We start from the raw sequence: 11,965 nt of genomic DNA on the forward strand, positions 1-11,965 counted from the left end.
TCCTATCATGAATAGCGACCCTCTTTTCGTATTATGAAAAGCGACCCTCATTTTGCATTATGAATAGCGAACCTCATTTCGGATTATGAATAGCGACCTGCAATTCGTATTATGAAAAGCGACTCTCTGCTCCTATCATGAATAACGACCCTCTGCTCCTGCTCCTATGAAGAGTAGCGAACTCTGTATAATTAATAGCGACCCTCATTTCATATTATGAATAGCGACCCTCTTCTTGTTTTATGAATAGAGACCCTCTGCTCCTATTATGAATAGCGACCCTCTGCTTCTTTTATGAATAGCGACCACCATTTCGTATTATAAATAGCGACCCTCATTTTGTATTTTGAGTAGCGACCCTCCTCTCCTACTATGAATAGCGAACCTCATTTTGTATTATGAATAGCGATCCCCTGCTCCTATTATGAATAGCGACCCTCATTTCGTATTATGAGTAGCGACCCTCCGCTCCTATTATGAAAAGCGAACCTCATTTCATATAATTAATAGCGACCCTCATTTTATATTCTGATTTGCGACCCTCATTTCGTATTGTAAATTAAGACCCTTTTTTCTATTATGAATAGGGACTTGCAATTCGTATTATGAATAGTCACCCCATCTCAGGTTATGAATAGCGGTCATTGTGAAAAACGACCCTCATTTCGTCTCATGAATAACGACCATCTACTTCTATTATGAATAGCGACCCTCATTTTGTATTATGAAAAGCGACCCCTACTCCTATTATGAATAGCGAACTTCATTTCGTTTTATGAATAGCGGTCCCTCTGATTAATGACCCTTAATATGAATTATGAATAGTGACCCTAATCTCAGGATATGCATAGCGGTCTTTATAATTAACGAACCTCATTTTTTATATGAATAGCGACCCTCATTCTGTGTTATTAATTGCGACCTTCATTTTATATTCTGCTTTGCAACGCTCATTTTGTATTATGAATTGCAACCCTTTTTTCCTTCCATGAATAGCAACCCGCAATTCGTATTATTAATAGCGACCCTTTGCTCCTATTATGAAAAGCGACCCTCATTTTGTATTATGAATAGTCACCCTCATCTCAGGTTATGAATAGCGGTCATCATGAAAAACGACCCTCATTTTGTATCATGAATAACGACCATCTCCTTCTATTATGAATAGCGACCCTCATTTCGTATTATGAAAAGCGACCCCTACTCCTATTATGAATAGCGAACCTCTTCTCGTGTCATGAAGAGTGACCCTCATTTCGTATTATGAATAGTGACCCTGTACTACTTTTATGAATAGCGAACCTCATTTCGTATTATGAATAGCGGTCCCTCTGATTAATGACCCTTAATATGAATTTTGAATAGTGACCCTCATCTCAGGATATGCATAGCGGTCTTTATGATTAACGAACCTCATTTTTGTATGAATAGGGACCCTCATTTTGTGTCATTAATAGCGACCCTCATTACATATTCTGCTTTGCGACCCTCATTTTGTGTTATGAATTGCAACCCTTTTCTCCTATCGTGAATAGCAACCCGCAATAAATGAATAGCCACCCGCAATTTGAATTATTAATAGCGACTCTCTGCTCCTATCATGAATAGCGACCCTCTTTTCGTATTATGAAAAGCGACCCTCTTTTTGTATTATGAATAGCGAACCTCATTTCGGATTATGAATAGCGACCTGCAATTCGTATTATGAAAAGCGACTCTCTGCTCCTATCATGAATAACGACCCTCTGCTCCTATGAAGAATAGCGAACTCTGTATAATTAATAGCGACCCTCATTTCATATTCTGATTTAACGACCCTCATTTCATATTATGAATAGCGACCCTCTTCTTGGTTTATGAATAGTCACCCTCATCTCAGGTTATGAATAGCGGTCATTATGAAAAACGACCCTCATTAATGTCCTTTGGCAAGACATTGATCTACATTTGCCACTCTCCACCCAGGTGTTAAATGGGTACCGGTAGGAAGGAATTCCTTGAAATGCTGTGAGCGTCGAAATCGGCAGCCTAGCATAGCCGGGTAATGTTGGAGCGCCTTGAGGACCTTGCAAGGTCGATACGTGCGCTATATAAGAATCCAATATTATTATTATTATTATTATTTTGTCTCACGAATAACGACCATCTACTTCTATTATGAATAGCGACCCTCATTTTGTATTATGAAAAGCGACCCCTACTCCTATTATGAATAGCGAACCTCATTTCGTTTTATGAATAGCGGTCCCCCTGATTAATGACCCTTAATATGAATTATGAATAGTGACCCTAATCTCAGGATATGCATAGCGGTCTTTATAATTAACGAACCTCATTTTTTATATGAATAGCGACCCTCATTCTGTGTTATTAATTGCGACCTTCATTTTATATTCTGCTTTGCAACCCTCATTTTGTATTATAAATTGCAACCCTTTTTTCCTTCCATGAATAGCAACCCGCAATTCGTATTATTAATAGCGACCCTCTGCTCCTATTATGAAAAGCGACCCTCATTTTGTATTATGAATAGCGACCCTCTTCTCATTTTATAAATAGCGACCCTCTTCTTGTTTTATGAATAGTCACCCTCATCTCAGGTTATGAATAGCGGTCATCATGAAAAACGACCCTCATTTTGTATCATGAATAACGACCATCTCCTTCTATTATGAATAGCGACCCTCATTTCGTATTATGAAAAGCGACCCATAATCATATTATGAATAGCGAACCTCTTCTCGTGTCATGAATAGTAAACCTCATTTCGTATTATGAATAGTGACCCTGTACTACTTTTATGATTAGCGAACCTCATTTCGTATTATGAATAGCGGTCCCTCTGATTAATGACCCTTAATATGAATTTTGAATAGTGACCCTCATCTCAGGATATGCATAGCGGTCTTGATGATTAACGAACCTCATTTTTGTATGAATAGGGACCCTCATTTTGTGTCATTAATAGCGACCCTCATTACATATTCTGCTTTGCGACCCTCATTTTGTGTTATGAATTGCAACCCTTTTCTCCTATCGTGAATAGCAACCCGCAATTTGTATAATGAATAGCCACCCGCAATTTGAATTATTAATAGCGACTCTCTGCTCCTATCATGAATAGCGACCCTCTTTTCGTATTATGAAAAGCGACCCTCTTTTTGTATTATGAATAGCGAACCTCATTTCGGATTATGAATAGCGACCTGCAATTCGTATTATGAAAAGCGACTCTCTGCTCCTATCATGAATAACGACCCTCTGCTCCTATGAAGAATAGCGAACTCTGTATAATTAATAGCGACCCTCATTTCATATTCTGATTTAACGACCCTCATTTCATATTATGAATAGCGACCCTCTTCTTGGTTTATGAATAGTCACCCTCATCTCAGGTTATGAATAGCGGTCATTATGAAAAACGACCCTCATTTCGTCTCACGAATAACGACCATCTACTTCTATTATGAATAGCGACCCTCATTTTGTATAATGAAAAGCGACCCCTACTCCTATTATGAATAGCGAACCCCTTCTCGTTTCATAAATAGTGACCCTCTTTTCGTATTATGAATAGCGACTCTGTACAACTTTTATGAATAGCGAACCTCATTTCGTATTATGAATAGCGGTCCCTCTGATTAATGACTCTTAATATGAATTTTGAATGGTGACCCTCATCTCAGGATATGCATAGCGGTCTTTATGATTAACGAACCTCCTTTTTTATGAATAGCGACCCTCATTTTGTGTTATTAATAGCGACCCTCATTACATATTCTGCTTTGCGACCCTCATTTTGTATTATGAATTGCAACCTTTTTCTCCTATCATGAATAGCAACCCGCAATTCGTATAATGAATAGCCACCCGCAATTTGTATTATGAATAGCGACTCTCTGCTCCTATCATGAATAGCGACCCTCTTTTCGTATTATGAAAAACGACCCTCATTTTGTATTATGAAAAGCGACCCCTACTCCTATTATGAATAGCGAACCTCATTTCGTTTTATGAATAGCGGTCCCCCTGATTAATGACCCTTAATATGAATTATGAATAGTGACCCTAATCTCAGGATATGCATAGCGGTCTTTATAATTAACGAACCTCATTTTTTATATGAATAGCGACCCTCATTCTGTGTTATTAATTGCGACCTTCATTTTATATTCTGCTTTGCAACCCTCATTTTGTATTATGAATTGCAACCCTTTTTTCCTTCCATGAATAGCAACCCGCAATTCGTATTATTAATAGCGACCCTCTGCTCCTATTATGAAAAGCGACCCTCATTTTGTATTATGAATAGCGACCCTCTTCTCATTTTATAAATAGCGACCCTCTTCTTGTTTTATGAATAGTCACCCTCATCTCAGGTTATGAATAGCGGTCATCATGAAAAACGACCCTCATTTTGTATCATGAATAACGACCATCTCCTTCTATTATGAATAGCGACCCTCATTTCGTATTATGAAAAGCGACCCATAATCATATTATGAATAGCGAACCTCTTCTCGTGTCATGAATAGTGACCCTCATTTCGTATTATGAATAGTGACCCTGTACTACTTTTATGATTAGCGAACCTCATTTCGTATTATGAATAGCGGTCCCTCTGATTAATGACCCTTAATATGAATTTTGAATAGTGACCCTCATCTCAGGATATGCATAGCGGTCTTGATGATTAACGAACCTCATTTTTGTATGAATAGGGACCCTCATTTTGTGTCATTAATAGCGACCCTCATTACATATTCTGCTTTGCGACCCTCATTTTGTGTTATGAATTGCAACCCTTTTCTCCTATCGTGAATAGCAACCCGCAATTTGTATAATGAATAGCCACCCGCAATTTGAATTATTAATAGCGACTCTCTGCTCCTATCATGAATAGCGACCCTCTTTTCGTATTATGAAAAGCGACCCTCTTTTTGTATTATGAATAGCGAACCTCATTTCGGATTATTAAAGGTATTACAAAGTTTTGGTATGGGTTCATGAATTTGGTTCAAATTAACATATTGGAAGCATATGCGTTCCTACAATATCCATTGATCGTTGTCGCGGTTGAAATTGAGTCTAAAGTTATGAAATTATAAATAAAAAGCTCTTTATGTTGTATAGCTCCCTCTCAAGGTCAAGATATTAATTTAGCAATGAAACAATGTTTCTTGACTAAAATCGACCGATTAGCTATTCCCGTTTGGAAATTATATATCATAACTACATATTCTGAGATTTTCATGGTCGCGGCTACCATTGCACGGCCATAGGCGCTATTTGAAATTTATCAAAATTTACCGGGAGCACCGGTAAATTTTTAGATTCAATTTTTCTCGAAAACAGAAGTGTTTTAGGGGCTAATGTTTTTAGTGCTTTGAATACATCCACAGGGGCATCCAAATATATCAAAATTGTAAAGATTCACTATCCACCCAATTTTCAAAATTTCCCAAAACTTTGTATTACCTTTAATAGCGACCTGCAATTCGTATTATGAAAAGCGACTCTCTGCTCCTATCATGAATAACGACCCTCTGCTCCTATGAAGAATAGCGAACTCTGTATAATTAATAGCGACCCTCATTTCATATTCTGATTTAACGACCCTCATTTCATATTATGAATAGCGACCCTCTTCTTGGTTTATGAATAGTCACCCTCATCTCAGGTTATGAATAGCGGTCATTATGAAAAACGACCCTCATTTCGTCTCACGAATAACGACCATCTACTTCTATTATGAATAGCGACCCTCATTTTGTATAATGAAAAGCGACCCCTACTCCTATTATGAATAGCGAACCCCTTCTCGTTTCATAAATAGTGACCCTCTTTTCGTATTATGAATAGCGACTCTGTACAACTTTTATGAATAGCGAACCTCATTTCGTATTATGAATAGCGGTCCCTCTGATTAATGACTCTTAATATGAATTTTGAATGGTGACCCTCATCTCAGGATATGCATAGCGGTCTTTATGATTAACGAACCTCCTTTTTTATGAATAGCGACCCTCATTTTGTGTTATTAATAGCGACCCTCATTACATATTCTGCTTTGCGACCCTCATTTTGTATTATGAATTGCAACCTTTTTCTCCTATCATGAATAGCAACCCGCAATTCGTATAATGAATAGCCACCCGCAATTTGTATTATGAATAGCGACTCTCTGCTCCTATCATGAATAGCGACCCTCTTTTCGTATTATGAAAAACGACCCTCATTTTGTATTATGAAAAGCGACCCCTACTCCTATTATGAATAGCGAACCTCATTTCGTTTTATGAATAGCGGTCCCCCTGATTAATGACCCTTAATATGAATTATGAATAGTGACCCTAATCTCAGGATATGCATAGCGGTCTTTATAATTAACGAACCTCATTTTTTATATGAATAGCGACCCTCATTCTGTGTTATTAATTGCGACCTTCATTTTATATTCTGCTTTGCAACCCTCATTTTGTATTATGAATTGCAACCCTTTTTTCCTTCCATGAATAGCAACCCGCAATTCGTATTATTAATAGCGACCCTCTGCTCCTATTATGAAAAGCGACCCTCATTTTGTATTATGAATAGCGACCCTCTTCTCATTTTATAAATAGCGACCCTCTTCTTGTTTTATGAATAGTCACCCTCATCTCAGGTTATGAATAGCGGTCATCATGAAAAACGACCCTCATTTTGTATCATGAATAACGACCATCTCCTTCTATTATGAATAGCGACCCTCATTTCGTATTATGAAAAGCGACCCATAATCATATTATGAATAGCGAACCTCTTCTCGTGTCATGAATAGTGACCCTCATTTCGTATTATGAATAGTGACCCTGTACTACTTTTATGATTAGCGAACCTCATTTCGTATTATGAATAGCGGTCCCTCTGATTAATGACCCTTAATATGAATTTTGAATAGTGACCCTCATCTCAGGATATGCATAGCGGTCTTGATGATTAACGAACCTCATTTTTGTATGAATAGGGACCCTCATTTTGTGTCATTAATAGCGACCCTCATTACATATTCTGCTTTGCGACCCTCATTTTGTGTTATGAATTGCAACCCTTTTCTCCTATCGTGAATAGCAACCCGCAATTTGTATAATGAATAGCCACCCGCAATTTGAATTATTAATAGCGACTCTCTGCTCCTATCATGAATAGCGACCCTCTTTTCGTATTATGAAAAGCGACCCTCTTTTTGTATTATGAATAGCGAACCTCATTTCGGATTATTAAAGGTATTACAAAGTTTTGGTATGGGTTCATGAATTTGGTTCAAATTAACATATTGGAAGCATATGCGTTCCTACAATATCCATTGATCGTTGTCGCGGTTGAAATTGAGTCTAAAGTTATGAAATTATAAATAAAAAGCTCTTTATGTTGTATAGCTCCCTCTCAAGGTCAAGATATTAATTTAGCAATGAAACAATGTTTCTTGACTAAAATCGACCGATTAGCTATTCCCGTTTGGAAATTATATATCATAACTACATATTCTGAGATTTTCATGGTCGCGGCTACCATTGCACGGCCATAGGCGCTATTTGAAATTTATCAAAATTTACCGGGAGCACCGGTAAATTTTTAGATTCAATTTTTCTCGAAAACAGAAGTGTTTTAGGGGCTAATGTTTTTAGTGCTTTGAATACATCCACAGGGGCATCCAAATATATCAAAATTGTAAAGATTCACTATCCACCCAATTTTCAAAATTTCCCAAAACTTTGTATTACCTTTAATAGCGACCTGCAATTCGTATTATGAAAAGCGACTCTCTGCTCCTATCATGAATAACGACCCTCTGCTCCTATGAAGAATAGCGAACTCTGTATAATTAATAGCGACCCTCATTTCATATTCTGATTTAACGACCCTCATTTCATATTATGAATAGCGACCCTCTTCTTGGTTTATGAATAGTCACCCTCATCTCAGGTTATGAATAGCGGTCATTATGAAAAACGACCCTCATTTCGTCTCACGAATAACGACCATCTACTTCTATTATGAATAGCGACCCTCATTTTGTATAATGAAAAGCGACCCCTACTCCTATTATGAATATCGAACCCCTTCTCGTTTCATAAATAGTGACCCTCTTTTCGTATTATAAATAGCGACTCTGTACGACTTTTATGAATAGCGAACCTCATTTCGTATTATGAATAGCGGTCCCTCTGATTAATGACTCTTAATATGAATTTTGAATGGTGACCCTCATCTCAGGATATGCATAGCGGTCTTTATGATTAACGAACCTCCTTTTTTATGAATAGCGACCCTCATTTTGTGTTATTAATAGCGACCCTCATTACATATTCTGCTTTGAGACCCTCATTTTGTATTATGAATTGCAACCTTTTTCTCCTATCATGAATAGCAACCCGCAATTCGTATAATGAATAGCCACCCGCAATTTGTATTATGAATAGCGACTCTCTGCTCCTATCATGAATAGCGACCCTCTTTTCGTATTATGAAAAACGACCCTCGTTTTGTATTATGAATAGCAAACCTCATTTCGTATTATGAATAGCGACCTGCAATTCGTATTATGAATAGCGACCCTCTGCTCCTATCATAAATAGCGAACTCTGTATAATTAATAGCGACCCTCATTTCATATTCTGATTTGCGACCCTCTTCTTGATTCATGAATAGTCACCCTCATCTCAGGTTATGAATAGCGGTCATTATGAAAAACGACCCTCATTTCGTCTCATGAATAACGACCATCTACTTCTCTTATGAATAGCGACCCTCATTTTGTATTATGAAAAGCGACCCCTACTCCTATTCTGAATAGCGAACCTCTTCTCGTTTCATAAATAGTGACCCTCTTTTCGTATTATGAATAGCGAACATGTACAACTTTTATTAATAGCGACCCTCTGCTCCTATAATGAACATCGACCCTCTTTTCATATTCTGATTTGCGACCCTCATTTTGTATTATAAATTGCGACCCTTTTTCCCCATTATGAATAGCCACCCGCAATTTGTTTTATGAATAGCCACTCTCTGCTCCTATCATGAATAGCGACCCTCTGCTCTATTATGAATAGCAAACCTCATTTCGTATAATTAATAGCGACCCTCATTTCATATTCTGATTTGCGACCCTCATTTCGTATTACGAATAGCGATCCTCCGCTCCTATTATGAAAAGCGACCCTCATTTCGAATTATGAATAACGACCCTCGTTCCCTATTATGAATAGCGAAACTCATTTCGTAAAATTAATAGCGACCCTTATTTCATCTTCTGATTTGCGACCTTAATTTTGTGCTATGGATTGCGACCCTTTTCTTCAATTATGAATAGGGACCCGCAATTTGTATTATGAATAGCGACCCTCTTCTTGTTTTATGAATAGAGACCCTCTGCTCCTATCATGAATAGCGACCCTCTGCTCCTATTATGAATAGCGACCCCCATTTCGTATTATAAATAGCGACCCTCATTTTGTATTTTGAGTAGCGACCCTCCGCTCCCACTATGAATAGCGAACCTCGTTTTGTATTATGAATAGCGACCCCCATGCTCATATTATGAATAGCGACCCTCATTTCGTATTATGAGTAGCGACCCTCCGCTCCTATTATGAATAGCGAACCTCATTTCATATAATTAATAGCGACCCTCATTTCATATTCTGATTTGCGACCCTCATTTCGTATTATAAATTGAGACCCTTTTTTTTCTATTCGTATTATGAATAGTCACCCCATCTCAGGTTATGAATAGCGGTCATTGTGAAAAACGACCCTCATTTCGTCTCATGAATAACGACCATCTACTTATATTATGAATAGCGACCCTCATTTTGTATTATGAAAAGCGACCCCTACTCCTATTATGAATAGCGACCCCTACTCCTATTATGAATAGCGAACCCCTTCTCGTTTCATAAATAGTGACCCTCTTTTCGTATTATAAAAAGCGACCCTCTACCACTTTCATGAATAGCGAACCTCATTTCGTATTACGAATAGCGGTGCATCTGATTAACTCTTTATGCGCCACTTAAAAAACCCCCCTGTGCCACATTCTTTTAGGGTCACACATTTCGAGGGAATCTTTATTGACTCTGCTGAATCAAGAGGCTATAACTCTTCACTGGATGATCATGATGAAAAATATTGTGCAGCAAAGTTGTAGACCGGAAAACGTGCTTTTCGATGAACCGTCATTTGTTATATTTTGAATTATCATTTTTATAATAATCATAATTATATAATGTTTAATTTTTCTTATTTACGGCAGTTTTTTATCCCTCTAGAATTTCTTATTTAGCAATGATAAGACATCTTCAAATCGAATCTATTAGAAAGGTGGACTTCTTACCTTTCTTTACATACCTTGCTCAAGTATTCTAACAATTCAGAAGGTTAGTATTTAGGTTGTTGAAGAAAAGAAGTTCAATAGGGAGAGACTTGAAAGTACCCCGCTCAGCCACCCTTGACAATGGGCTAATCTGCCCATTGAAATCCCTATTACCCCAGGTTATTGTCAATGTCCGGTTTAGCGGGGCATGAAAAGGGACGTCGTGGGGATGTTTTTCTTTGTTGTGCCATGATAAGTCAATAAGAAATAAGAGAATGTTATTGATTTTGCCCACTGGTATGAGCATGTAAAAATGGTATAGGCATAATATATTATATGTGATATACATGACATAATCAGCATCTTATTGAAATGTCTCATTATGAATGTTCACCGCATCTGTTCTCTCACCTTCTTTACCCCTCAATAAAATTGATTTCAAGTACATTTATCACAGCCATAGATATACAAAGAAAGAATGAATCAATCTTAAAATATAAACTATATTGCATTGTTTTCCATTTACTTTATTGTGAGAGAGCTTATTATCAGAAATGATTGACGAGTGGAGTATGCAATGAATAAAATATGGAGAACGGACGTGAGAGACATTATGAGAGAGAAATAGTGATATGAAATGAAAGGAATTTACTGTGAATAAAGATTATAAGAGAAAGAGATAAAGATGACGGCAAGACAGGATACATATTGATACGAAAATAACAATAATAATGAGATAGAGATGACGGAAAGAAAGAGAGTAAACACTGATAGCATAAGAATGAATAAAGATAATAAGAGAAAGATATAGAGATGACGGCAAGACATAGGGTACATATAGATAGGAAAATGATAATAATAATAAGATAGAGATGACGGAAAGAAAGAGAGTAAACACTGATAGCATAAGAATGAATAAAGATAATAAGAGAAAGATATAGAGATGACGGCAAGACATAGGGTACATATAGATAGGAAAATGATAATAATAAAAAGATAGAGATGACGGAAAGAAAGAGAGTAAACACTGATAGCACAAGAATGAATAAAGATAATAAGAGAAATATATAGAGATGACGGCAAGACATAGGATACATATTGATAGGAAAATAATAATAATAATAAGATAGAGATGACGGCAAGAAAGAGAGTAAACACTGATAGCATAAGAATGAATAAAGATAATAAGAGAAAGATATACAGATGACGGCAAGACATAGGGTACATATAGATAGGAAAATGATAATAATAATAAGATAGAGATGACGGCAAGAAAGAGAGTAAACACTGATAGCATAAGAATGAATAAAGATAATAAGAGAAAGATATAGAGATGACGGCAAGACATAGGGTACATAATTATAGATAGGAAAATGATAATAATAATAAGATAGAGATGACGGAAAGAAAGAGAGTAAACACTGATAGCATAAGAATGAATAAAGATAATAAGAGAAAGATATAGAGATGACGGCAAGACATAGGGTACATATAGATAGGAAAATGATAATAATAATGAGATAGAGATGACGGCAAGAAAGAGAGTATTACACTCATAGCATAATAATGAATAAAGATAATAAGAAAAAGATATACAGATGACGGCAA

The sequence above is a fragment of the Strongylocentrotus purpuratus genome, unplaced genomic scaffold (assembly GCF_000002235.5).
Source record: "Strongylocentrotus purpuratus isolate Spur 01 unplaced genomic scaffold, Spur_5.0 spur5_scaffold_20, whole genome shotgun sequence".
Lineage (NCBI taxonomy): Eukaryota > Metazoa > Echinodermata > Echinoidea > Camarodonta > Strongylocentrotidae > Strongylocentrotus > Strongylocentrotus purpuratus.